The sequence below is a fragment of the Tachypleus tridentatus genome, unplaced genomic scaffold, assembly GCF_004210375.1.
Source record: "Tachypleus tridentatus isolate NWPU-2018 unplaced genomic scaffold, ASM421037v1 Hic_cluster_1, whole genome shotgun sequence".
NCBI lineage: Eukaryota > Metazoa > Arthropoda > Merostomata > Xiphosura > Limulidae > Tachypleus > Tachypleus tridentatus.
In genome coordinates, this window is record NW_027467777.1 from 9,707,759 (window position 1) to 9,733,564 (window position 25,806).

General features: G+C 30.5%; 1 pseudogene across 1 annotated transcript in view; it reads left to right on the forward strand.

Moving 5' to 3' along the window:
- The window catches only part of LOC143242018 (disco-interacting protein 2-like), a 51,348-nt pseudogene that overhangs the window by 13,329 nt on the left and 12,213 nt on the right, over nt 1–25,806 (forward strand). The window contains exons 14-27 of the transcript XR_013022384.1: nt 525–664; nt 2,417–2,553; nt 3,571–3,651; nt 4,984–5,111; nt 6,109–6,193; nt 6,441–6,546; nt 7,958–8,078; nt 8,687–8,874; nt 9,147–9,308; nt 9,776–9,833; nt 14,938–14,944; nt 17,484–17,642; nt 21,668–21,796; nt 24,659–24,901. The product of XR_013022384.1 is annotated as a disco-interacting protein 2-like (transcript). The remainder of the gene's footprint in view (nt 1–524; nt 665–2,416; nt 2,554–3,570; nt 3,652–4,983; nt 5,112–6,108; nt 6,194–6,440; nt 6,547–7,957; nt 8,079–8,686; nt 8,875–9,146; nt 9,309–9,775; nt 9,834–14,937; nt 14,945–17,483; nt 17,643–21,667; nt 21,797–24,658; nt 24,902–25,806) is intronic.

Below are 25,806 nucleotides of genomic sequence, written 5' to 3' on the forward strand. Positions count from 1 at the left end.
TTTTTTGCTGTCGACTGTTGGTAAAAACTTAATTCTGTATTATTATGCTAATGGTACTACTGCGCTAATAATTCTTTACTTAATTAATTAATGCACCAAATAATGTAGAATATGAACATGAAAAAATTGAAAATTTTCTACAAACATTATAGTTTTCTGGTGACAAGACTTATTAAAAAATTATGCTTTACTAGTCAGTGTTTTTCTCATGGGAATAAAGTTTGAACTGGAAGTGAAATACACAGTTCTCTCTGTGAAAGCCAGTGTAATATAATAAATCATTTGATCAATTATTGCTGGGTTTTCTTTTCTATTTTTCAGAGAGAATAAGTGATTTGTTCCTGTTTTTTTTAACAAATGTACAAATAAGTCTGTAATTTAATGGTTAAAATAAATTACATATATAGTGGCAAGTTTGGTTGCCTTCTGTGATTTAACATATTCGAGTAGTCAGTGAAATTGTTGTTTCTTAAAAATGGTGTAGAAATATAACTTCAAAGTTAGACTTTGTTTTAAATTCTTAGACCTGGTCGAACTGGACCTGGATCTAGTGGTAGAGGAGTGCTGTCTATGTCAGCTTTAAGTTACGGAGTAATTCGGGTGGATCAGGAAAACAGCCTTACTTCCCTCACTTTACAAGACTGTGGACTAGTCATGCCTGGTGGTTAGTTTTCTTGTGTTATAAGAACAGAAAACATTGTTTGTAGAAAAGCACAATTTGTTGAAGTTTTTTTTTTTTTTTTAAAGTTATTCAACTTCAGTGAGGATAACTAACATATTAATGTATTGGTATATAAAAAATTGAAATCACTGTTGGATGTACTTTTACAGAGTGATGTGAGTATTATAATACTTACTTGGGAATTAGGGTCATAAAATTTATTTCTTTGTTTAGACCTTACTGTAGTCATTTTATTCTTTTCTTAAACAACCAATTTTTTTTTTCATAATTTTAACTTGACACTAATTTTGATTGGTATTTTTTGTTTTTTCTTAATATAACATGTCTGTACAAAGGTTCTTAAATTTCAGTTTTCAAGCTTCTTTCATGTGGTCTGTGGAAAGGTTTAATAATTATGGAAAGGAAGAAATAGTATGTCCTGGACGAGACTAAAGTACTTAAGATTTAAGAAAACTTAACTATGTAAAATGGAATAATACATACAAATTAAATGAAAAGTCTAAAACTTTGTGTTATGTAGCTTTTCAGCTAAAATGGGAAAAGGTATTATTTACTTGGGAGTTTTATACATTGTAAAATAAAATGACCTGTCTACTGGTTTAAGTACAAAGGAAGAAAGCTCTTGTTTGAGCTTTTTCACAGTATAATATTAAGGTCAAAGTTTAAAAGAAATTCGCTATCAGAGTTTTGATTTAAAGAACTGGAGATTCCTAAGAACTTGGAGACAAAGCATTTCATGTGGGAGACAGGATTTTCATCACTTTTAACCCTGAAGTGCAATTACAGAAGCAGGATGAAAGTTGAACTTGACTTTTCGCTAAAGTTGACAAACGTTATAGAATTACAAATTACAAGTTCTAGAAGTGGCTTTAATGAACAGTTCAGAAATATTCTGTACAAGTTTAGCACATTAACAAATATACAAAACTTTAAAAAAGGTTTTGGTATCATAGTAACTAAACCTTGTTAATATTGGTTGTTTGTTATTATGTTAAACTTATAATAACATTTTTTGAGTTATCCATTCAAGCTATCTGTTGATCTCAAACTGGATTTCTTATAAATTTAAGGTTACTGAATTTTATTTTTACATGTACACTTGTTGCATTAAAATGCAGTAAGTTGAGCCTGTAGTTACATTAATATGAATTATACTTCAAATATTATGTGCTGATTTTTTGATAAAAGTATAGTGCTATAATATGGAATACAGACCTCTGCCACTTACTTTATGTATGTATGTATGTATGTATATATATATGATGATCTTCAAATAAAAGTATTTGGGAACCAACTGGCTTAGCAGAAAAATTTCCAAAATTCTTTTATTTAGTTAAGTGAAAATAAATTTATTACCACTTGCAGTCTAGATTATTAGCACCATTTATCACAGTTTAAATTAGATAACAGCAGTTCTTAAAATGTTGTGTTATAATTTGTAAAAAGTTCAAGCTGTTTGACAAACATTTAGCCTTATTTTACATTCAAGTGAGAATTTTTGTTAATTTTCTAGGAGAAATGCTTTTTCCTGTATTTAATCATTTATAGTTAGAACGTATGATGTGTCTTATGTAATAATAAAATATTTTGAACAAGTACTCTTAATTTATCTACAAGTCTTATGTATATTGCTATATCCTAATATTTGAAATTGTGAAAACATCTGGAAAATCTTATTACATTCTAGAGCATCATTTAAGTAATATCTTTACATTTTCTGTTCTTTTTTTATAGCTGTAGTAGCAGTTGTGAAGGTAAATGATCAACCTTATCTCTGTAAAACTGATGAAGTAGGGGAGCTGTGTGTAAGTTCATTAATGACTGGGAGTGCTTACTGGGGACTTCAAGGTCTCACAAATAGCATATTTAAGGTAACTATATGTATCTTTATTGGAAATTTGAGTTCTAACAAATTGTGTTTGAAAGGTAACTATAATGTAAAGATAAGTAAAAGAATTACTATGTTATTAAAAATTACAATTTGTTTATTGTTGGATACATAATCTAAACTATGGTTCCAGTGTTTAACCAGTTGAGCCTAGCATCATTACATACTGATGTAACTTTATAACTATGGGCATTTTAATCTATGTATCTGGCATAAACAAATTATAAGGTAATTAAAATTTGAAAATGTACAGAATTAGTTGGAATTATTAAGAAGATTAGATTAAAGCATGGATATGAGTGTGAAAGTTACATTGCACTGAAATAACCTGAAATGAAAAAAAAGTACCTATATCTCAAAACATATTTTTGAAACAAGAGTAATTTGTAGATAAGTTCTTTAGAATTAATCTCATTTTTTTTGCATTAAATCATCATACATGGTTTGCCATAATAGTTTTTTTTTCCAAATTGACATGATAGTTTTTTCCAAAAATTAACACATGAAAGTATTTTTTTTTCCAAATTAACATGTGAAAATATTTTTCTTCCCCAAATTAACAGATATTGTTTTGTTTTTTCCCCAAATTAACACGTGAAAATATTTTTACCCCCCAAATTAACAGATATTATTTTGTTTGTTTTTTTTCAAAATGACACTTGATAGTTTCTTTTTTCTTCTACTAGTTTAAACATTGTTCTTAAAGTGTGAAACAATGAAGTTGTTGAGTACTGGCTACTTTTCTTGCAACTTCAGAATAATATCTCTAGAAACATAAATAATTGATGTAGTTCTATTAATCAGCTGATCAATTTCTTTTAAACATAAATCATTAGAATTATTCAGATTTATAGTCTTACAACAAAACTGTAATTAATTTTATGATTTATTGAAATATGTGTGATAATTGCTTGATTTTACGTCTGTTGAGTATATGTTTTTCATATTTTTCTTCTAATGTTACATATATCATCTCACAACAAATTTGTTTTCTCCCAAGATCCAACCATTACATCCAGATGGACGGCTAGTGAGTGAACAGAACTTTGTAAGGACTGGTCTGTTAGGCTTTCTTGGACCTGTAAGTTTGTTATCGTTTTTTTTTCCTCTGAGTTTTGTGACGGTTGTTTTGAATCGTTAAAAATCTTTAATATTTAAAGTAACTGGGATATTGCAAGACATGTAGGCTAGAGTTAATTATTGTCACTGCTAGGCAAGTTATTTTTGTATGATGATTATAATAAGCATTATTCAACTGTGAGATAGTACTATGACAACCAATTATGTAATAAAGTAAAACATGTTTAATTGTGATGGATGAATTGTAGTAATCATACCTTACCTTAAAGAAGAAGAGCTTGGAAGTTGGCCTAGTGGTTAGTGTGTTTGACTTGCGACATGTGGGATGGAAGATTCAAATACATCACCAAGCAGGTTAACCTTTTCAGCTTTAAAAGTTTCATAATGTGATGTTCAAACTTACACTGGTAAAATGTAGCCTGTCTCTTCGAAATTATGGGTGTCTACAACAGATAGCTCTTGAATGGCTTTGGATTAAATTCACAAACCAACATTTAAAAAATAATACACAGTTAATAGTTGTGTATGAAAGCACATTATGCTAATGTAGCATATATTGTAAATAGACAAACGATGAATTATAAGCAAAATTAAATGGTTCTGTTGTGGGAAACATGGTACATTTTTCAATCAACCCCAAAATAAAAATCACTTCATTAAGCTCTTGTATACAAGAGCTCTTGTATATATTGTATAAAACAATATATTGTTTTTGGTCAGTTTACTAAACAGACAGTTCACTTAACACAAAAGGTAGAAGTTTAGGCATTTTAAACTAACTTTAGCAGAAACATCATTTTATTAATTTGGTTTACAGTATCACTATGCTTTTTTTTATATATACATTTTGTATTTTGAATTTCTATCTTAGAAGTATCATAGTACAAGTTTTATATGTATGTATTTTGAATTTAAAAGCTCAATTTGAACAGAAGTAGAAACTATTAAATAAATACCAAAAGCCACTGTGATGCTTTCTCAAACTTAACAAAAGTTAAAAGCCATTTTACAAAACATTACAGGGTATGTGATAAAGTCTGACACTTGTTTTATTCCATATATTATTTTAACATGTTTATTGGTTTTGTTAAGTATGTCTATCAGGTATGACTTTATTGTTTGTTTTATTTTACCGAGGAACTTTGGTGTATCTGTTTTACACACAATGATTTTATTTCTATCTTATCAAGAGGGAGAGAGAATATGTTTGTCGGCAATATGTACTGGCTCACTCTCAGTAAGTATATATCTATAACTTATTTCCTAGTATGAGTGTTATATATGTAAGAGAAGATTAATATTTGTTAGCTAATATTCTTATTGTATTTGTAAGGGAGGACTTGTGTTTGTTTGTGGTACTCGAGATGGTCTAATGCAAGTCAGTGGAAGGAAACATAACACTGATGACATCATAGCTACTGTTTTAGCTGTAGAGCCAATGAAGTTTATTTACCGTGGCAGGTGAGAAGCAGTGTTAATATCTAATAAATCCAAACAAGAATGATATAAAACTTCAGTTTAGCAAAGAGAATTTTTACCTTTTTATAAAATCTCTAGCCACTTGTACTCTAGTGACACATTACAATATATGTTAATCTTGTTTGTTATTTTGTAATATTGAATTAAGTGGTTTAGTCAAGAATCATTGTTCAAAACAGTTAATCCTCTCGCTTTGGGCATCCTTTTCTGTGTGTGCCACAAAATCTTTGCGAGTTACATTCAAAATTTAAACTACTTTCTTGTATGTAAATAAACTTCACATAAAAATGTAGCTAATAATCCAAATTTTAATGTAATATATGGTTTAAGTTTTTAATTTTAAGAGGCAATATTTTAAGAAAAATTCTAAATTTCTCTTAATGTCAGTATTGTGAAATTTGCTCTCCAGGCATTCTCTCTTCTAATTTATTTGCTGGCCCCTACAAGAAATATAAAATTTAATGTACATTGCTCGCTATATTGTTATCATTGTTCTGGCAAAGCATGATATGTATAGTCTTCAATCTTATTTGGTTACAGAGCCATAAGATGCAAAATCAGACACATCTTGCAATGCCCATATTTCATATTCTTTCTTTCAAACATTGCTGATAGCTCTCTCTGACATATAATACTGTATTACTTATAACCAATAGAAAGCCAAAGTTTTAATCTGTAGATCTTTGATAGTGGCTTTAGAGATAAAAAAGTGGTATTGTGTTAGAAACTGAAGATAGTCTTTCTTTGTCTTGATTTTTGACTCATAATATTTTAAAATGCTTCTGTTTTCAGCAGAATAAAATTGAAAAGTGGCACAGATGAAATGAAGCCTAGCCTAAAAAACATTTAAAAATTGTTATTGGATCTGAAATACCATAAACTTGTTCTGAAAAAAGGTGCAAATTCATTTATTTCCATGTAAACTTGTTAACAGTACTGTACTTTTTTTTTTTAACTTTTCAAATATTTACTTCTCTAGGATTGCTGTATTTTCAATTCGTGTGCTTAGAGATGAGAGGATCTGTGTTATAGCAGAACAGCGGCCTGATTGTACAGAGGAGGAGGTAACGAGAAGTTTTATGTTAAATATACATTTTTTTTTAAATATTGCTCTTGAAATTATGTGTAAAAAATGAAGGTTTCCTTAGATTAACATTATATTTTTGTGAGTATTGTATATTATGTATAGATCTGCTTTAAGGGCAGTAGAAAGTGTGATGATATTTATAGTTTTTAGTTGTTTTTTTAAACTTTGTTGTTGCATGTTTAATTAAGCAAATAATGGTTGTTTATAAATGTTTCCCTACACAGAGCTTCCAATGGATGAGCAGAGTTCTACAAGCTGTTGACAGTATTCACCAAGTTGGGATTTACTGCTTAGCTCTCGTACCTCCAAACTACTTGCCAAAAGTAAGTCATGATTGGAAGTAATATTTAAGAGAAAAATATATATGTAAAAACAGCTGGGAAGGGTTGAGAAAATTTTCTATGTAGAGGAGCGAACAATGTTTTTATATATATATTTGTCTCTACAAGTGGGTTTTCTCATCATCATGAATTTTTAAGAGGTTGTACTATATTTTATACATAATTTTAGACCATAACATGTAAAGATCATTCTTGAAAAATTAATGTAATTATTGACAGTAAAAGTGTTGTACTAAAGATACGAGTTCATTAAGAACAAACATGTTAGACTTGAACATACCAAGTAGAACATGTGTCAAAGGTATAAGCACACTTTAAGATGTGAACACACTAAGTAGAGGATGTACTGTGTTAAAACTTATAAGTACACTAAGTAGAAATATATTGAAGATCTGAACATACCAAGTAAAGCACACTGTGTTAAATATGTGAGTATTCTAGTTAGAATGCATTCTCGTAGTTATAAACACACTAAGTAGAACACTGTGTTAAATATATGAACACAATTTTAAATATGAGCACATTAATTTGTTACTTAGGAATACTTATCACGTTTACTTACTGTTATAGTCTATTTTTAAACTAAACAAGAAACCAATAAAATTAAAAAAAGCTAACTGTTGACATCCTTTAGAGAACAGGGAGTGAGTTTGTCTTCTGTATTACTCATTGCTATTATTTTATCATTAAGTACACGAAATCGTGGCAATTATATTATGTAGATTTTTGCCATTTACTTTCCAGTTATATGTGGAATAAAAAAATTGTTTTTAAGTTTTCAGTGTTGAAACATCAGATATATTATGTAAGTATTACAGTGTCTGAATGAAGTTTATTACTGTCCTTATTATAGAAACAATTGGATTCAAAGGATAATCCATGAAATTTAAAAAACAAACAATTAAATGTACCTATTTTCTTGTCGATCTGTGTGAAAATTTCTTTGTTTTGGTACTTCTATGGTATATGTATTGTTTGTTGAAAGGTATGTTTTAATATGGTAATTGCTTGTGTGTGTGTGTGTTGGTGTATGTTATTTTTCCATCAAAATAAAACTTAATTGGCTTTGAAGTTTTTTTTGACAACTTTACATAATGAATACAGCCAATATGTTATGCTTTAGTGGTGTTTCAAAATGCTGGACTCTAGTAGGTTGTACATTTTCTACTTTGAATAATCTCGAACACCAAAACATTATTTTCTGTATTTTTTATTGTACAGAAATATTCTGCAGTACTAAAAAAAAAAAAAAAGAGTAAACTGTTTCTGTTCAGTAAGCTACTGTGTAAAATGTTTTACTTTTTTATTATATAGCAGAATATGTTTTAGAACATGTTAAATTATTGTTTACTTGTAAAGGAAGCAGCCTGATTTTCACATGTGAAAATGTATTTCCAGACTCCCAGGCATCCATCTGTCAGAGACAAAGAGAAAGTCAAGGAAGTCTTCATCCTGCTAATGTTCTGATGTGTCCCCATACATGTGTTACTAATCTTCCTAAACCTAGAGAAGTCCATTCAGGTTTGTTTTTCTAATCAAGGCTCTATTATGAATTTGTTTTAATTTATAAAAAAAAAACTTCTAAATCCACTTTTAAGAGCATTTTACTGTGATGTTGTATGTCATGATGAATCCTCTATATCATTAGGAAATATAAATTCAAAATTTTAATGTGTATGTTTATGAGGAATTAAGCAAGTAACATTATTTGAATTTTAAAATGTTTCAGTTGTATATAGATTACATTTTAAAAGTGTTAAATATTTTCAATTCTGTGTTGAATGTTGGTTAGCTTTTGAATTGAAAAAACATTGTTTTTATAACACAAGATTATTTGAACTCAGAGTAATAATGATTTTAAGCATTCTCGTTTTAGTGAAATGTAACTTTAACTTATTCCTGTTAAGTAAAGTAGTTTTCATTATAATTAATTTATTCGAGACAAGTTTTTATATGGGTTCCACAGTAAGCTCTTTTTAATGTAATATCTCTTGTATTGTTATGTTTCAATTACACTTTGTGATTTTGATTGAATATATTGTATCGTTAGCTCATTAAAAGTGGAATGGCATTATTTGACATAAGTTTGAATTTGGTGGAAATGCATTAAAACAAGTTTTTACATTTAGAGGTTGGTCCAGCTTCAGTGTTGGTGGGAAGTATGGTCCAGGGGGTTAGACTAGCATCAGCTCAGGGAAGAGACATGGCACTGGTTGAAGATGTCAGCGATGCAACACAAATATCAATTCATCTCTGAGGTGCTTCGATGGAGAGCAAACCACTGCTGATCATGCTATTTTTACATTATTAAACCAAAGTACGCTTTACTAGTTTTCTGTTTTACTTTTACTGTTGTAATATCCAGTAAGTAATTAAAGCATAGATTGTATATGATGCAGATATCTCTAGGTAATTGTATTAAATACTTGTTTAGTTTTGTCAGAATAGTACTCATGCCTTAGAGGTGGCCTTGTGTACCATGAAAAGTGTTGGCAGTTAGTAAGAGCAAAATGTATATATTTCACATTTGTTCTATTAACTGATGTTGAAAATGTGTTACATTTTGTCTTCCACTCTTTGATTAGGGAGGAGTAGCATCATCTTTAACCTGTTCACAACTTCAGAAGAGATCTGAAAGAGTTGGTTGCTTGTTGCTAGAGAAAGGGAAGCTTAACACAGGTGACCACGTAGCTCTTATTTACCCTCCAGGTATCGACCTTATCTGTGCCTTCTATGGCTGCCTTTATGTTGGTAGGTGTCTTACCTTATATTTAGTTTATCACATTCTATACTTAATTAACAGACAACTGAAATTCCACATTTCTAGTTTGACCATCCTTTTGTAGTTATGCACATTATATTAATTTGTCATATTTTAATCATTTATAAATATTTTTACAGAAACTGAACGAGTTGAAAAATTTGTAAACGAAAGCTAATTTTTTATTTTAATTATATAAACTGATTTATTTAAAATAATAAATCTTTGACATCTATAAGACATGTAACTCATTTTGTAAGTCCTTTTGTAAAAAGGGTATAAAGTTTTTAAATTTGAAACTTAAAAGCCCTGGAGAAACAGTTGAAGGCCATGATTTTTATGCTGTTTTATAAATCATTGAGGTGGTATTGTTAAAGTACACACTATTTTGCTTTTGATGGAAAATAATAAATATTGTGAAATTCACTGTCTTGAATTAACATGTTTTTCGGTTAAGGTGTTGTTCCAGTTAGTATCAGGCCTCCCCATCCCCAGAACCTACAACACTGCCAACTGTAAGAATGATTGTAGATGTCAGCAAATCTGTGATAATTTTGTCCACTGCACCTGTTATCAAGCTCCTTAAATCTAAGGTGTGTATATCTATATATAGTTCTTTTCAACCTGATTGTCAGTATTTTATATCATTTTATGTTGAATGAATTAACTGTATTTAGTATAGTATACTTTAGAAGATCACAGTGGACATTGACTGTGTAAATGACATTTTCTGAAAGTTTTGTTGAAGTTAAGGTGAATACAAGCAAAAGTAATATTATATATTATGACTTAAAGAAAAACATTTAACTTCATATATCATACCAAATAAATAATACAGTTCAGTAAGTTTATTGAAGAGAAAAATGTTGTGAAACAGGGTATATAATGGTTTGACAAAGTAATACTTGAAGTAGAGTAGGGTATTAAACAGCAAGATTCATTGTCTGTATATGTTTCCATAGAAAACTTTGCTAAGTATGAGAGGAAAATCAGATGTTTATGGTACTGAAAGTGGTCAAAATGAAAAATTATGTATTTCTGAGTAAATTTTTTTAAACTAAAAATCTGTATAACCTCTTGAATGTACTCAATATTTATTTTTCAGTGTAATAGAAATGCTTGTTGTTTCAACTGCAAAATATATAATGGGAGGATTCTTCTATAAATTTTGATTACAACGAAAGTAAAAGTAATCCACACAGTGCTTCATTAGATAATTCAGAACAGAATTATTTCGTTCAAGTTTCAGGAAAAAAAATCAACATTTTATAGTTTGTACCAGAAAATTTGTGTTGAGAGATAGAAGTTACTGTTTTGGTTATATATAGAGCAGTGTTGCAACAGTTAATCATATCATTCAGTAGCAGATACTAATGTAATCAAATAATAATTTGACAATAGATTATAATATAGTAATAATTATAGTACATTTAACAGTACAAAGTGTAATATATTATTTTTTTATTGTTATTTTTATTAGCAGTATTTGTAGGACCTCACATCTTGGTGGTAAGGGTACTTGGTTAAGAGTCTGTGAACCAAGGACTCAAACTTTCATCCTTTCAGCCATAATGATGTTATAATTTGATGTTCAGTCTTGCTATTTGTTAGTAAAAAAGTAGCCCAAGAGTTGGAGACAGAAGGTGTTTACTGGCTGTTTTCCATCTATCATTACTAAATTAGGAATGGTCAGCATATGTGGCCTTCATGTAGCTTTGTGTGAAATTCTATACAAACAAAGAAACAAAAAAAATATATCTAATGCTATTACTTTTAATTTTGTTTTACACTTGTTTTATAAAGAACTGCTAAAATGGTTCATGATAGGGATCACAAGCAGTTGCACAAAACGTTATTAGAGTGTTTGAGAAAAGGCACCTTGAACAGTAAAGATTTAGTTCAGACAACACTTTAAAACATCTTCTATTGACATTCTAAGCCTGTAATAATCTAAAAATGTCTCAGTGTGTTAGATTTATAATAATTGTTGTTGTTATTCTGTAGTGAGTCTACAGTAAAACATCTTGATATATTACATCCAAACCTTTGTAGAATACTAAATAATGTACAACAGTTAGGTTAGGTATATTGAAAAGTTTTTTTTTTTGTATTTTACATAAGCTAAAAATATCAGAATTCTAGTGTAAACAGTTTTACCTTTACCCCTTGAGTAATACAAATATCTGGTGTTCCTTTAAAAAAGTTAAGTACAGGATGAAATGTGAATTACCAGTCACTAGAAGTATATCAGCATTATATGAGTGTGACATGATGATACACATTGCTTTTACACTATAAAGGCAAGTGAAGGAGTTAAATAAAAAATCAATACATGTAACATTAACTTTTATGATACACATTCATAAAATAATTTTTAAAATACTTGAAGATTTATTTAAAGTAATGTTTTAGATGTACATTTTATTTGAAAAGGCTCCTTTTCTACAGGTAAAATTTTATATGCACATATATATATATGTATATATATTTGCCCATTGCTATACGTTATGTATAGAGAGCTTAGTTATACAGAAACTATAAATGCTATGTTCTCAAACAAGTTATGACTTATCTTCAGTTGCAGCTTATCAAATGCAGTTAAATAGTTAATAGCTTCAGTCATCATGAATCGTATCAGCTATTATCTATGTTTATTATCAGTAGAATGTAAGTAGTACAAATCCCTATCTTCACTCCATCAAAGGTAATTCAAAGTAACAGCATGGAGCCACAATAGGGATTTATAGTTGAGTAAATAATGTCTGCAATTTCTCCAACCTTGTTTTCTTAACTTATTTACAATACCTATTAATAGATTTTTAAATTCCCAACTTTTATATTTATTTTGTAAAGATTGTTTTGTATTGTTAGTTTAATATTTGGTCTTAGAGTATTTAGAACTAACCTAAATCTGAATGTATTACTTTTATGCAAGAAATTAACAACCTTATTGTGGGAAATTTGTTATTATTCTTTAATTGGACACTTGGCATTTCACTTTACTAACAGAAGATATAAAAAGCTCTTGTCATTGAAGATCTATGACCATAGCTGAAAAGACACTTATATGGTGCCTATAATTATAATTATTGTTTTTTTCATCTTATTCTTTGTTTTTCCAATCTGTAACTTGGGGAGAACTTTTGTTTACTCCAGGTAGCAGTTATTTATTTCACCAATTAACCGTGCTACATAATAGGTGAAATTCATTATAGACATGCATGCTATAGATTTGATTAGATTTAATTTAAAAGTTAAACAATTTGAAGCTTGGTACTGTCAGTTCCAGTTTGTGTTTTAGCAGAATGTGCCTGAGAATCTGTAATGTGAAGTGTTGAAAGTCCAATTAAAGAAAAACAACAAATTTTGTGGTATAACATTGTTCATTTTCAGTATTAAATAGTCTTTTATACACCAATATATGCCATACACACATTAAGATAATGAACTAAATCTGACCCGACCAAACCTCGAGAGATATTACCAGGCTTACATTTCAAAATATTATTAAAATGAGGATACATAACCAGTATACAATTCATTCTGATCTTTAAAACTGTAGATGTAAGAAAAGTATACTTGTTTAGATATACTGTTTACCAGGTTGATTTTTAGTTTTGGTCTAACCTTGCTCTGATCCAAAGTTGATATTAATTATTAAGAAGTATTGGCACATTATGAGTATTGTGGGGTCAACTCCTTTTAAGCATGTGATTGCTTATAAGTCAAAAGCTTTATTTTTTAGGCCATTTCATAATTATTAGCCCCACTTCATATGGCACAAGTACTAATTGGAGGCAGAAATTTAGAAGAAATAAACTTTCAAAAACATTTATTGACTTGGTAAGACATATTCTCCTAATTATCCAAATACTTGAAGAATCAGTGGAATAACCTTTTCCAGACAGACTACAAGTCAAAGGCCCATGTCTTTATATTTATTGACTTACATTCAAAGTTTTATTGAACTACTGTTTTATGGATTTGTCTCCTTAAGTTTGCTATCAAACTGTATATTATAATTTCAATTTTCATGTTATACATGATTTAAGTTCTGAATTTAAAAGTAAATATTAAACACACACAAATATTGATTTTTGTGTGTAACATGGTATATTAAATGCAGATATTTGTGATGTCAAAATGAAGTCTAAAGTTTTGACTGAATTAGGGATTCAAATTACTAATAATGCCAAGCTAGAATATAAAACAAAAAATGTTTTATCTTTTCTATTTGCTGAGCTGTTGCTATATTTAGTAAATGAAATGCAGTGTCCCCTGGGGGCTCTCCTCTTTCCATTTTTGGAAACAGTCCCTTATATACATTTACTTCTATATACGACATGTTACTTAACCAGTCAGAAACATAGAATGTCCCCTTAGTGATTTTCTCAGCCAATTTCAAGAAAAATTGTGTGCTCTCTTCTTCTGAAACAAACTTTTGAGCTGGTAAGTTGGGTGAATAGTCTGTTTGTGATTTTGTAATTTTCAGATACAAATATAGCTTAGTTATTAAACTTGATAAAATGGAATTCTGTGGTATGGATGAAGTAAGTTGTAATATTTTGGTTATTCAAATGTGTATGAATATACATTGTAATTGGATAAAATTATTTAATTATTCTGTAATAAATGTGAAGAAAATAAAATCAGAGAAATTCTTTCAAAAGTTACTCAAAAATTTAGTTAACAATAAGGTCATCTAAGAACTTGGCACTACTTTATGCAGATACACTTTAAGCCACATATATAAGCACAACAGTCATGGTAAACTATCATTTTGCTGATGTTGTGTTAATTAGTGCCTGCACCATGTTGGGCAGGAATACTAACTTCAAGAAGTAAGTTGTATCTTTCTTCCTCCAAATGGTAGTAATCTTATAATTTATTTATTTACTATTTTTCATCTTTTGATGTTTATCTTTTTTCTTATTCTAACTTTGAGAGCACCTCAGTCCAAACCTCCAAAATCTAGGATAAATTTTATAATCCCATGTTGTAGCTTGTACTCTTGGATTTCCTTAAAAAAATTTGCAGCATATTTAAAATTATTTTAAATTAAAAAAATTCATGTTAATGTGTTTTGTGAAATTATTTCATTTCACATCATCTACATAATGTTTTAAAGCTTAGCAATCTAAGACAAACAACAAGTACAAAGGTTGTAACTAGAAGAGATAATTGTGTACTTTATTTTTATTTACTATTCTATATAAGAAAAGTAAGTTTAAGAACTTGTTTGTAAACAGTAATAATCTGTATACATATATAATGTATAAAAATTGAAATGTGGCTGAGTTTACCAAATACTAGTCCAGTAAAACACAACCTAGATAGGTTACTTTGTAAAAAAAGGTCAGTTTCATATTATTGGACATGATAACATGATTGCATCTACTTCATGTCATTGTTACTTCTTGTTAGCCAGGCATGACTGAAGGGTCAGTATAATGTTATGAGATTTAAACTATTTAGTCTAAATATTTGTTTCCATTTTATAATTTGTAGTCATTCTAGAATGAAAAGGCATAATTGATGTTCATTTCATAATTTTATGTGGTAGTTATGAGATTAGTCAAATTGACTGAACCTATACAGAAGAGATTTGTTAGTGAAAAGAACACAAGTAAAGGAAAATTGTGTATTAGCCTCATAATGACAGTTTGCTCCAAATTAAGATGTTCTTGGATGAAAAAAGATTTTGATTTATGTAAATCTTAAGTTATGGCTGGTTGAATTCAGTGATAAAAAGAATTGTTAATCTTAGCATGTATGGTTATTTTAGAATAAGCAAAGTTAAAGTGGTTTTGCTCATAACTTAATAAGTATTATGATTAGGCTAATAGAGTGTGATATATTATAAATATCATACTAACGCCATCTAATCTACATAAATTTTATGTAAATTAAACGACAAATAAACTGTTTATAAGCAAATAACCGGGAGCAGAAAATTGCACAGTTCAGAATGTGAAAAACTGATATTCTCAAAAAATTTTGTTTAGTTTGGCAAATAAACTACATTATACCATTCCAGAACTAAACACTGGGTTCATAATTATTGGAACTTAGGCAGCAAAATGTACTTCTGCCATCTTTGTCATTATCTGCTTGGTCATTATGGCAAACAGAAAACAACTGTCCAGTGATTTAAAAAAACAAATTATTGTAAAATACAAGTCTCATGCTTCTTTCTGGTATTGCTACACAACTTAATGTGCCGAAATCTACTGTTCAAAGCATTATTGCCAAGTTTAAGCTTACAGGATCAACTACTAACCTCCTTTGTTCTGGATGCCCCACCAAAATTCCAGAGAGAACCAAAAGGAAGATTCTCAGAGAAGTTAGTAGGAACCCTTGTTTAACACGTAATGACATATAGAAACTGTGGTCGAAGTAAGCACCTCTACAGTTACAATCTTATTACGCTCATCTGGGTTCAAAGCATGCCGTCCTCGTAGAAGTCCATATTTAAAGCCTGTTCATTTAGAAGTATGATTGAGGTATGCAAGAAAGCATGTAGATAAACCCTTTACCTATTGGAAGAGTATTCTTTGGTCAGACGAGACTAAAATCGAGCTTTTCGGTCACAATGATGTTCGCTATATTTTCCGTAAGAAGGGAGAACAAAATCTTTCAAAGAACACCGTCTCTGCAGTTAAACACGGAGGTGGCTCGATCATGCTATGGGGTTCCTTCAGCTCTTCTGGTGTAGGCAGCCTTCACTGTGCCAACGGAATCATGAAAAAAGAAGAGTACATTGATATATTAGGCACTTATATCAAGAATGATGATTGGAACTATGCTTGGGCTGTTGGATCTTCCAGCATGACAATGACCCTAAGCACACATCGAATATGTGCAATTTTGGTTGTAACCATGTAAGCATTCTGAGTGGCCATCGCAGTCACCGATCTCAACCCAATTGAAAACGCGTTTGGCATGAGTTGAAGACCAGGGTTCATCAGCATCATCCGAAAAACTTGCAAGAGTTGTAGGCCTTCTGTAAAGAAAAATGGAAGAAAATACCAGTCGAGTACTGTCAAACGATCATGAAAGGCTATGAGGAGAGATTGCTCCAAGTAATTCACCTGAAAGGCTACACAACTGACCAGATGCATGAACACTTTCTGCTTTGGTTTGGTTATCTGTTTATAAACAGTTTATTTGTCATTCAATTTACATAAAACTTTATGTAGATGTGTGTTAGTATAATATTTATAATATACTTTCATTATCGAATCGTGATACTTTTAAGTTATGAGGAAAAATTACCTCAGAAGCAGGGTACTAACACTTTCTGTTGTAACTGTGCTATTGTATATTTAATAATGACATTTGTGTAAGATAATTTATATTTAGAAATGCATGTAATTTGTACTGTTAAATGTTTATTGCAAAATACCTGACTATTTTTTAAATTTGTAGAAGATTCTCTAGTGTAAGAACAATATATGTTTTCAAAAGTACTAGTGTATCAAGCAATAACCAAAATTTCTATAACCTTGCTTTAACATTTATAAACTGATGGGTTAAATACAGTATATATTGTTGATTTGGTGCAGTTGGTATACTAATAAATCTTGGAAATTTAATTGTGATTAATGCTTATTAATTGGGAAACTACAGATATTTGACAAAGAACCTTTATAAGTTTTGAATGTTATGAAACATTCAGCTTTAGCAGATTAATGCTGGAAATTAGTGTTTTTTAAAGACATTATATATCTTTTGTGGTGAGAAACAAAATGATCAGAGCTATCCATTAAATGAACTGTACCAATATCAACTTGGGATTAATTTGCTTGTCATGAACCCTTGATAAAATATTCAGTTCTGTACCAGGTAGAAGACTTATTATTGTTTGTAAGTTTGTAAAACTTTTGTATATAAATTATTATTTAATATTATTATTATTAATTGTGTTATTTTTTTATGTATTAAAGTATATTTAAGTTAAGATAGAAAACTGTGTGTATAAATCTTGTTGACAAATATAATAAATTTGATACATCTAGACATTTAAGTAACTTCTAATTTCAAATTTGACTCAGATTTAGGCTATTTGAAACATATGCAATACTAAGTGTAATATAAAATAAAAAAGACATTTGTATTTGAAACATGAATAAAAATGTAAATTTTTTATTGATTCTTTTGTGGAGGCAGGTAATGTTGTGGACATCAAGTCATGGCCTACAACTTTAGACACTGATGACCTACCCAAGAAAAAACTGACCAATATCTACAGGGCACCTACTCCAGAAATGATTGCTTATCTGGATTTCAGTGTTAGCACAACAGGAATGCTAGCTGGAATAAAGGTTTGTTTCTGGGTTTGTGTAGTGCTCCCTCAGTAACCACATACATGTGTGGTGCTATCCTTTTAGTGATAGTTAATTGCTTTAATTTTGTTTTAGTGAAAAGAAACTAGTGTTAAAATTGGGATGATCACATCAGTAAGAAACATTCTGTCAGAACATAAATGTCTTAAAATGCAGAAAAAAATGCTTATTTGAAAGGCTGCTTTACAAATGAATTGAAGATGAGGATTATTAATTCTTATATAGCTGTGATTCAAACATCTTAGGAAATACATGTTAATCATACCCCATCTTGATGTTGCAAAGCCATAGACAATGGTATATATTTTTAGTATACAAGGTACAGGTGCAGCAAAATATATCAATTGATATACCAATTATTAGATTAGTGCTCAAGATTCTATTACAGTAATTTGATTTTAATGGTTTTTTTTGATAGATTGAAAACATCAGTGCCATTCATATATAATAATAGCAGTGTTAAAGAAATACTAGACTTTTTTTTTCTGGGTATGATAACATTTTTGTTTCAGATTAAACACATTAAATATTTATAATTGGAATTTACATGGTGGGTTTTGCTACATGTAATCCTCCTTCAGAGCCATTATCAGATTAGTTGAACTTTACCACAGGAACAGCTTTGTAAAATATACTCAAAGCCACAGTATGCAGATGTGATAATGATATGATGCAATGTTATTGTAATATTCTATATAGTATAATCAAACTTATTAAAGTTTTGAATTTTATAAACTATTTTATGTGTAACATGTATGAATTTGATCCAGTTTTAATTATAAATATTTTAAGATATCAACTTTCAAGTACAAGGTGTGTTGCAGAAGTTGTTATTGACAGAATAATAAAAGTACTCTGTTTTACATTGTGAATTATTTTGTATCTACCTTATAGTTATTGTTTGTGTGGAACAAAAAAAACTCAGAACTAATGATTTTGCTTTTAAAATAAAATGTTTTGGTAATTAAATATTTTAAAATAATAAGGTATATTACATACAGCAGTAGTTGGAATCTAACATGTTTTACAGTGACTCTTTAGTTACTCTAGTTTGTAATAATTTTGGCTTTAAGTCTAATTTGCATGAAAAATACATTTTTGTTTTCTTTTGTTTTTTACGAGAATAATTCATTAACATTTCTAGGCTGTTTCTTCTGTTTGAAAATAGTTCCAGTACATGAAACTTTAGGGTTTAATTATACAATCTTTAATGCTTTTGCAACAAGCATTTTTCTGCTTATGTTACAAGGTCTTAGTGTGTTAAATCCAAAATTAAGTAAACTTCTTTATTATCATTGTATATGAATAAATTTTGCATAAACCTTAAATAACAAATTTTAAGTTCATATTAAAAAAATTTCTAAATTCTACTACTAGTATGAGCATTGTACCATTTTCTCTGAAAGGAATACATTTTCTATAATTTATGTACCCTTTCATGAGGTGTGAAATTTAACATAAATTACTACTTATTATAATGTTGTAATCACTTAAGCAAAGCAAAAGTTTTATAGTCTTCATTCTTGTGAAGTTACAGAAATATCAAATAGAAAATTGGACCTATCTTGCCATGTCAGAAATTGCCAGCAGTTCTCTCTGATGCTTAGTACAACATTATTAATAACCTATAGAACATCAAAATTTTAAGTTATCAAATGATGTATTGTACTACATTCCTTTCTGTACAAAGAATTGTCTATTTTACTTTATTCAAACTTTGTTTTCATGGAAATACATTGACAATCTTTACTGAATTTTTAATGACTCTTGTCACATAGTTAGAAAGCCAGAAAAAAGGGGATAGATATGGAACTTTCTCTGCTTTTACATTAAATTATTCTGATTTTTTAGTGCACTATTTAATTAAATAAAAAAATTTAGTGCAGTAGTACCATTAGTATAAAAAAGTAGACTTAAGTGTCATTGACAGTCAACAAAAAAAAAAGACCGAAGTAGTAATATATTTCTTTTTTTTCATGTTTGTTCTTTATTTATTGTTATAAAATGAACTAAAATGTAAACATTAGAAACTTTGTAACTTAGATAAGGCAAGATAAGTAATAATAAAACATTTTTAATGAGGTATGCTCACAAGCCACTTGTGAGTAGGTTGTGTTAAGGCCTGTTTATAGGGTGGTCTTGAATAGCAAAGCATTTTCAGAAACTGTGTAAAAGAAAAAATAGTGTTATAGTGTCTTTATTTAGGTCTGCAAAATCAGTACTGTTACTAATTGGCCTGCAAGTGAATTAGTTGCAAGAATTAGTGATGATCTTGAGCAAACACTTGATGCACATTCATAGACAAATGCTATCTGGACATTCAGTCATGATAAGATGACTCTAAATTTTACAGATTAATTATTAAAAAAAAACATTGCTTTCTAATCGGGCCAATATGGTAATTTTATAGGGTAATATAAGCTGCATGTTTGCAAAGTAACTTACAAATTTTATAGCAAGAATATTAGTCACAGTTCAAAGGTAGTTAAAACAATGAAACATAAGTTTAAAAAGATGTATGCTGTTATATGTTTTAAGCTATTTACAGGGCTGTTCAAAATATGGACTGACGTCATAAAACAAAATGTATTTTATTTAGATGTTACAGGTCTGGGACCCTTCAAAGTACTCTTCTCCCAATGCACACACTTATCCCAATGGTGTTTCCACTTGTTGAAACAGTCCTGGTAACGCTTCTTTGTAATGTCCTCCAGCTCCTTCCGTGCATTTGCCTTAATCTCTGGAATCATCTCAAATCTTCTTCCTTTCAAGGATCTTTTGAGTTTGGGGAACAAAAAAAAATCGCAAGGAGCAAGGTCAGGTGAGTAGTGGGGAAGAACAGTGATCGAGTGTTTGGCCAAAACTCACAAGTTCTGAGGGCTGAATTTAGCAGCAATGTGGTGCATTGCTTCACGGTCAAAATTCGTAACAAGAACTGATATCCCACACTCTTCAGCAAGCTCCCTGACAGTCAGACATCGATTTGCCCGCACCAGGGTGTTGATTTTGTTGACGTGGGTTGTCAGTTGACGTGGAAGGACGCCCAGACGTTCATCATCTTCAATGGACTGTCGACCATTCTTAAAAGCTCATGCCACTTGAAACATGCCGTATGCTTCATAGCAACATCACCGTAACGTGTTAAGCATAGCAAAAGTTTCAGTCGCAGATTTTCCAGTTTAACACAAAATTTCACAGCAAGTCGTTGTTCTTCAGGTCGCTTCATTCTGAAACCGCCAAACGAAAAATCGCACTTCACTTAAAACCGTAGCTATACACAAATGAAGATATCTGCAATCGGAAATGGCGTCGTAATCAGCTGATCTGTGCGAACCTAGCACCTAAGCGGATTCCCCTGGAACCAACTGAGCAGCAGCAATTCAAACAGTCCGCGTATTTTGTTAACAGACCTCGTTATGATAAACAAGTGTAGTTTTATATTAGAATTTGAAGCAATTATAGAAAGAAAAATGAGGTAATTTATTTTTGGTGTTTGAGATCATTTAGGGTAGAGAAAATAAAATGTTGTAGTAAAAAAGATGGAAGTTTCTTTTGAGGGTTTTAGAGATTAAGAAAATGAAGTTTGAGATTTTTCAGATGAAAAGAACTAGTTTTCATCTTAAGATGAAAATCATCTTGTACTCAGAGCAGTGAACAGTGAGAAAATTTTAGTGAACTTCATTAAAAAATCAGGATTTTATATATGAATCAGTTTCAGTAATTGCTGAAAGCTTTCAAAATCTTGCAAAGATGCACTAACCATATTAGAAGTTATAGTATGGAAACTAAAAATCAATTTGGGGTCATGAATTCAGTGGATTCTTCCAAGTGTAGTAAGTGTTAAGCATTATTCATCTCCACTTTTACTTTTATAGGTAGTTATTTTAATTTTTTTGGTGTTTTCTCATTGGGTAGGTATCATTATAATGCTTTTAGTCACTTTTGATATTAGGCAAGAGAATCTTAAGCTGTTGAGCAAACAGATTTACTCTAAATATTTGCAGATGTCTCATGCAGCTGCAACTTCTTTGTGTAAGAGTATGAAGCTGGCCTGTGAACTCTACCCCTCTCCATATAACCCTTTGCTTGGATCCATATTGTGGTTTGGGATTTGTACTGTGGTGTTTGAATAGGTAAGCTGTTGCATTAATTTTGATGTAATTGCATTCCAGCTTATATTTTGTGGAGACTAGAATAATATTATTTATGCATGTTTATAGTGTTTCCCAATTTTTATTATTTTAACCCAGACCATTACATACACACAACTCAACTTTCAATATTGAAGTAAAAAATATATTCTAATTCTGTTTCAACAGTTTTTACTTGCTGTTATTTCAAATCAGTATTTTAGCATGGGAACAATTTATAGAATTTCATTTCTGTACAGCTCTGTGAAATCTTGAATATCAACAAAGTATTTCTCAGTTTTGGACATTTTTCTGGTCATCATAATTTTTTTTTTAAATAGCTACTAAGAAATTATAACTCTCTTGGAACATAATGATTCCTGTCTTGTTCACTGTCATACTTCTTTCTGTCAGTGATTTTACTATTAAATGTAATTGATTCATTGTATGGTATGAGAGTTTCAACCAATCCTAATGAAATCCAGCCTACAAAGTAGTTAGAGCCCACTGTTAAAATTTGTTGGATGGATGATCTTGTGATCTGTATATTTCATTTCAAAGGAAACTGAAAGGGTTTGGAGGTAAGGTGTGATTTTACAACTTGTTAGGTAACAGGAGTTCTGTTAAGGTGAAAATACACTCAAAATGCAAAGTTTTAAAATTTACAGATTGTCTTTTTATGATTTTTTTCTTGGGACTATTTTTGTTTTCTGTGATGATTTTGGTTATTATATCAGTATGAAAGCTGCTCAGTAAGCTTCTGTAAGATGTCATGCAAATATTTCTATAGTGAGTGAGCTTGGTAAATTATGGGTGTCGTGTGTTTTGAATTATTACAGTTAAATGGTGTTTAGGTTTGCTAATACCATATATTAACTTGTTACTTGTTACATGCAAAGAGAAAATAATTATGCACAGATAGGCTTTTAAGAAAACTACAGTGCAATGGAAGAATTCTAAGTATACTAGCATTACATTGTTAATAAAACTTAAAAACATTTTAGATTAATGTCATGCTGAAAAATATGTAATAATTTAATACAAAAATCTAGTGGTTTCTGAGTAATTTCTTTCCAAGAATTCATGTTGTTTTACACCGTAAGTGTACAAATCAAACATTGGGGATTGAGAAATTGTTTTATAATGGATCCTTGGGACACAGACTAAAATTGTCAAAATGTTGCTCTTTTGATCCTATTCATCATTTTGTAGCTAGCTGTAAACTGAGTTCTTTTGTCTACATTTTGCTTTGACAGTATTTATGTTGTTTTCTGTATTTTTCCTGGTGGAAATGTTCCATTTTATGGACTTTACCATACAACAATTTGACTATTTTCAGAAGAATCTCACTGTCTGTAAAGGCTAGGAATACATGGACAAGTCAGTTCAGTGTAGAAAACTTTCAAATGTATTACAGTTAGAAATTAATAAAAAAAATTAAAACTTATGATGTTTGTATGTTTTGTTATATTTCTTCTTTATATTTTAAAGTTGATTGGGTTCTGGGACTTGAAACATTTCAGTATTGGTATGAATCTACAATGAAGTCTGTATACAACCAGGAAAGAAAGAAATATTGCTTGGGAAACAAATTGTTAACATCCTCAACTATTGTCTTGGTTTATATCTAATTTGTGATGAGTAATTCCTGTTTGCAAATTGGAAGCAAAGTCCTGTGTTTTCCAGTGTCAGTTACTATACAAAGTATATATAGCATATCAAAGGAATTGATGCAATAATACATGGTTTAAAAAAATCAAGTGATTATACAAAGCTATAATTGCATATCAAAGAATTAATGCAAAATACCCTAGAAATTCTTTCACAAAAAACTGTTTTTGCTTTCAAAGAGATTTTGGCTGACCTAGTAAAAGAGACACACAGAGTTTGAAAAGTACAGACTGTCATTTTTTCTAATTGAAACAACTAACATCTAATGACTGATTTATTTCTCAGTAAAATGAAATATGGTAAAAATGTCTGATTTGTCACAACCTTAACTTTTGAGGAATAGTTTCTGGATACTGATGAGAACATTATTTTTTTGCAGCATAGGTGAAAACTTTTGAGAGTATTAGAATTATGGTACTCTGAGCTTGCTCAATACAAATATGCACATTGTAAAGAGAACCGTTAATTTTCATTGAACTGTGATCTGCATTTCAATTTAGTTGTAGAAGATGCTACCTGCTAAGTTGAGCTTAAGTGCACTTCATTTTTCAGTAGTAGATGTTGTAGCCAAGTTTGAGTCTTAAGTTCTGATTTCTAGACTTGGAAAATAATATGAGGTAAATCAGCTCCAGCTGAAAGTTGTGGCTGTAGAATAACTTTGACCAAATCCAGTATAGTGGCCTTCTGAGAACACATAAGCTGATTTGTTATCTCTTTGGAAAGTGTGTATGCATTAACAACAGTAAATCTAAAAGACTGTTTGTGGGTGTAAAAGCTTGTACCATTTCTTTACTTTTGTAATAGTTGAGTAGTGAGTTTTACATCAACTGCCTTCCATTTATGCATTAGTCAATGACCAACTGAGTTTCTTTCTCTCTTCTTTCTCTTCTTGCCATTTCTTTCATGGTGTTACTTTCATTAAGGGTAAGTGCTTTATATATTGATAAGTCAAGAAACAATGGCTGTTACATTCAGTCTATTACTCTATGATGCTTAGAAGTAATTGTTAAAATTGAGTTATATCCTTATTTGAGTACCTAATTGCCATTATCAAGTGTTTTAACAGCTTGTGTAACAGTAATATTATTCTGTTCTATCTACACTTACTTTTTTGTGGGGAAATGATAAAAGGAAAACTACCATTTAGCAGTGAGTTAAATTTATAAGCACATTATTTTCATGTTTCATAAATAGCAGATTTCTGATCAAAAGATGGCATCACAAATTTTTCTCATATAATGACTGCCTCTGGTGTGGATTCCTGCATGCGGGTGAGGACCTACCAGGGAAAGTTCTGTTCTTCCAGTTTACCCCTCTGGGACCTAAACATCCACCCATTGCATATGCAATGAAGGGGAGGGAGAAGATTCTGGTCATTGAGGGGTTCAACACTTTGACCACCTTGTACACGGGCAGCCTTGGGGTAGCCCCCCTAGGGTCAGTTGGCTGGTCCACCAAGAGGGTCAACTAAGTACCAGTGTTGGATGTTCTCAACAGGTGCTTGGACATTGTATCTGATGCTGGTGTTTTGGTATAGTGCTCACGAAACCTCTGGTGTTGCTGCAGTGTCCTTGTTTGGCATTGTAGTGCATACCCTCCTAGGGCTTCATGGTGGGTGAGGTCAGCAGGCACTGAAATTTTTTTTTTTATGGATCCCAAAAACTTAAATAAAATAAAAAAATAGACTGTAGATAAATGACCATGTCTTGAAGATTCTGAGCAGCAATCTTCAGCATCTGTAACACCTGTTGTACTTCATTTTCTTATACTACATTCTCTTTCAGACAAACTTTAGGGCAAATGTCTCCTTTTTGCATTTAGAAGGAACTAGAGGGATTTGCTCTCCAAAGTCAGTAAGAAGCTTCATTCTGACATATTGGTGGAAATCCACATCTCAACACAGTGAATTCTCTTGCATTCAAAGGCGATTGGGATATACCTCTTGAGGTTAACCTCATGCTACATTGAATTCATGAAAGGAGTTACTGTTGAGAGAGATTTGAAGAACATCCTTAAGTCAGAAATTCTTGCTTGTTTCTCCACCCAAGGAGTTTCTGTAGTGAGGCATATCTCAACTTGCAAAGATGGAATTACGATGCCAACCAATGCCCATATTCTGACATTTACATCACAGTGTTCACCTGCCACCATAAAGGCAAGTTATATCATTGCAGGTACAGCCATACATTCCAAGTCCTCTCAGATGTTTCCAGTGTCAGTGGGTTTGGTCACTTGAAAATGTCATGTCGTGGTTCCTTGACGCTGCTCATTGTGGTAGCAAGAACCACTATGTCTCTGAGTGTGAAACAGATCTTCATTGCATCATTTGCAATAGTTCTGAT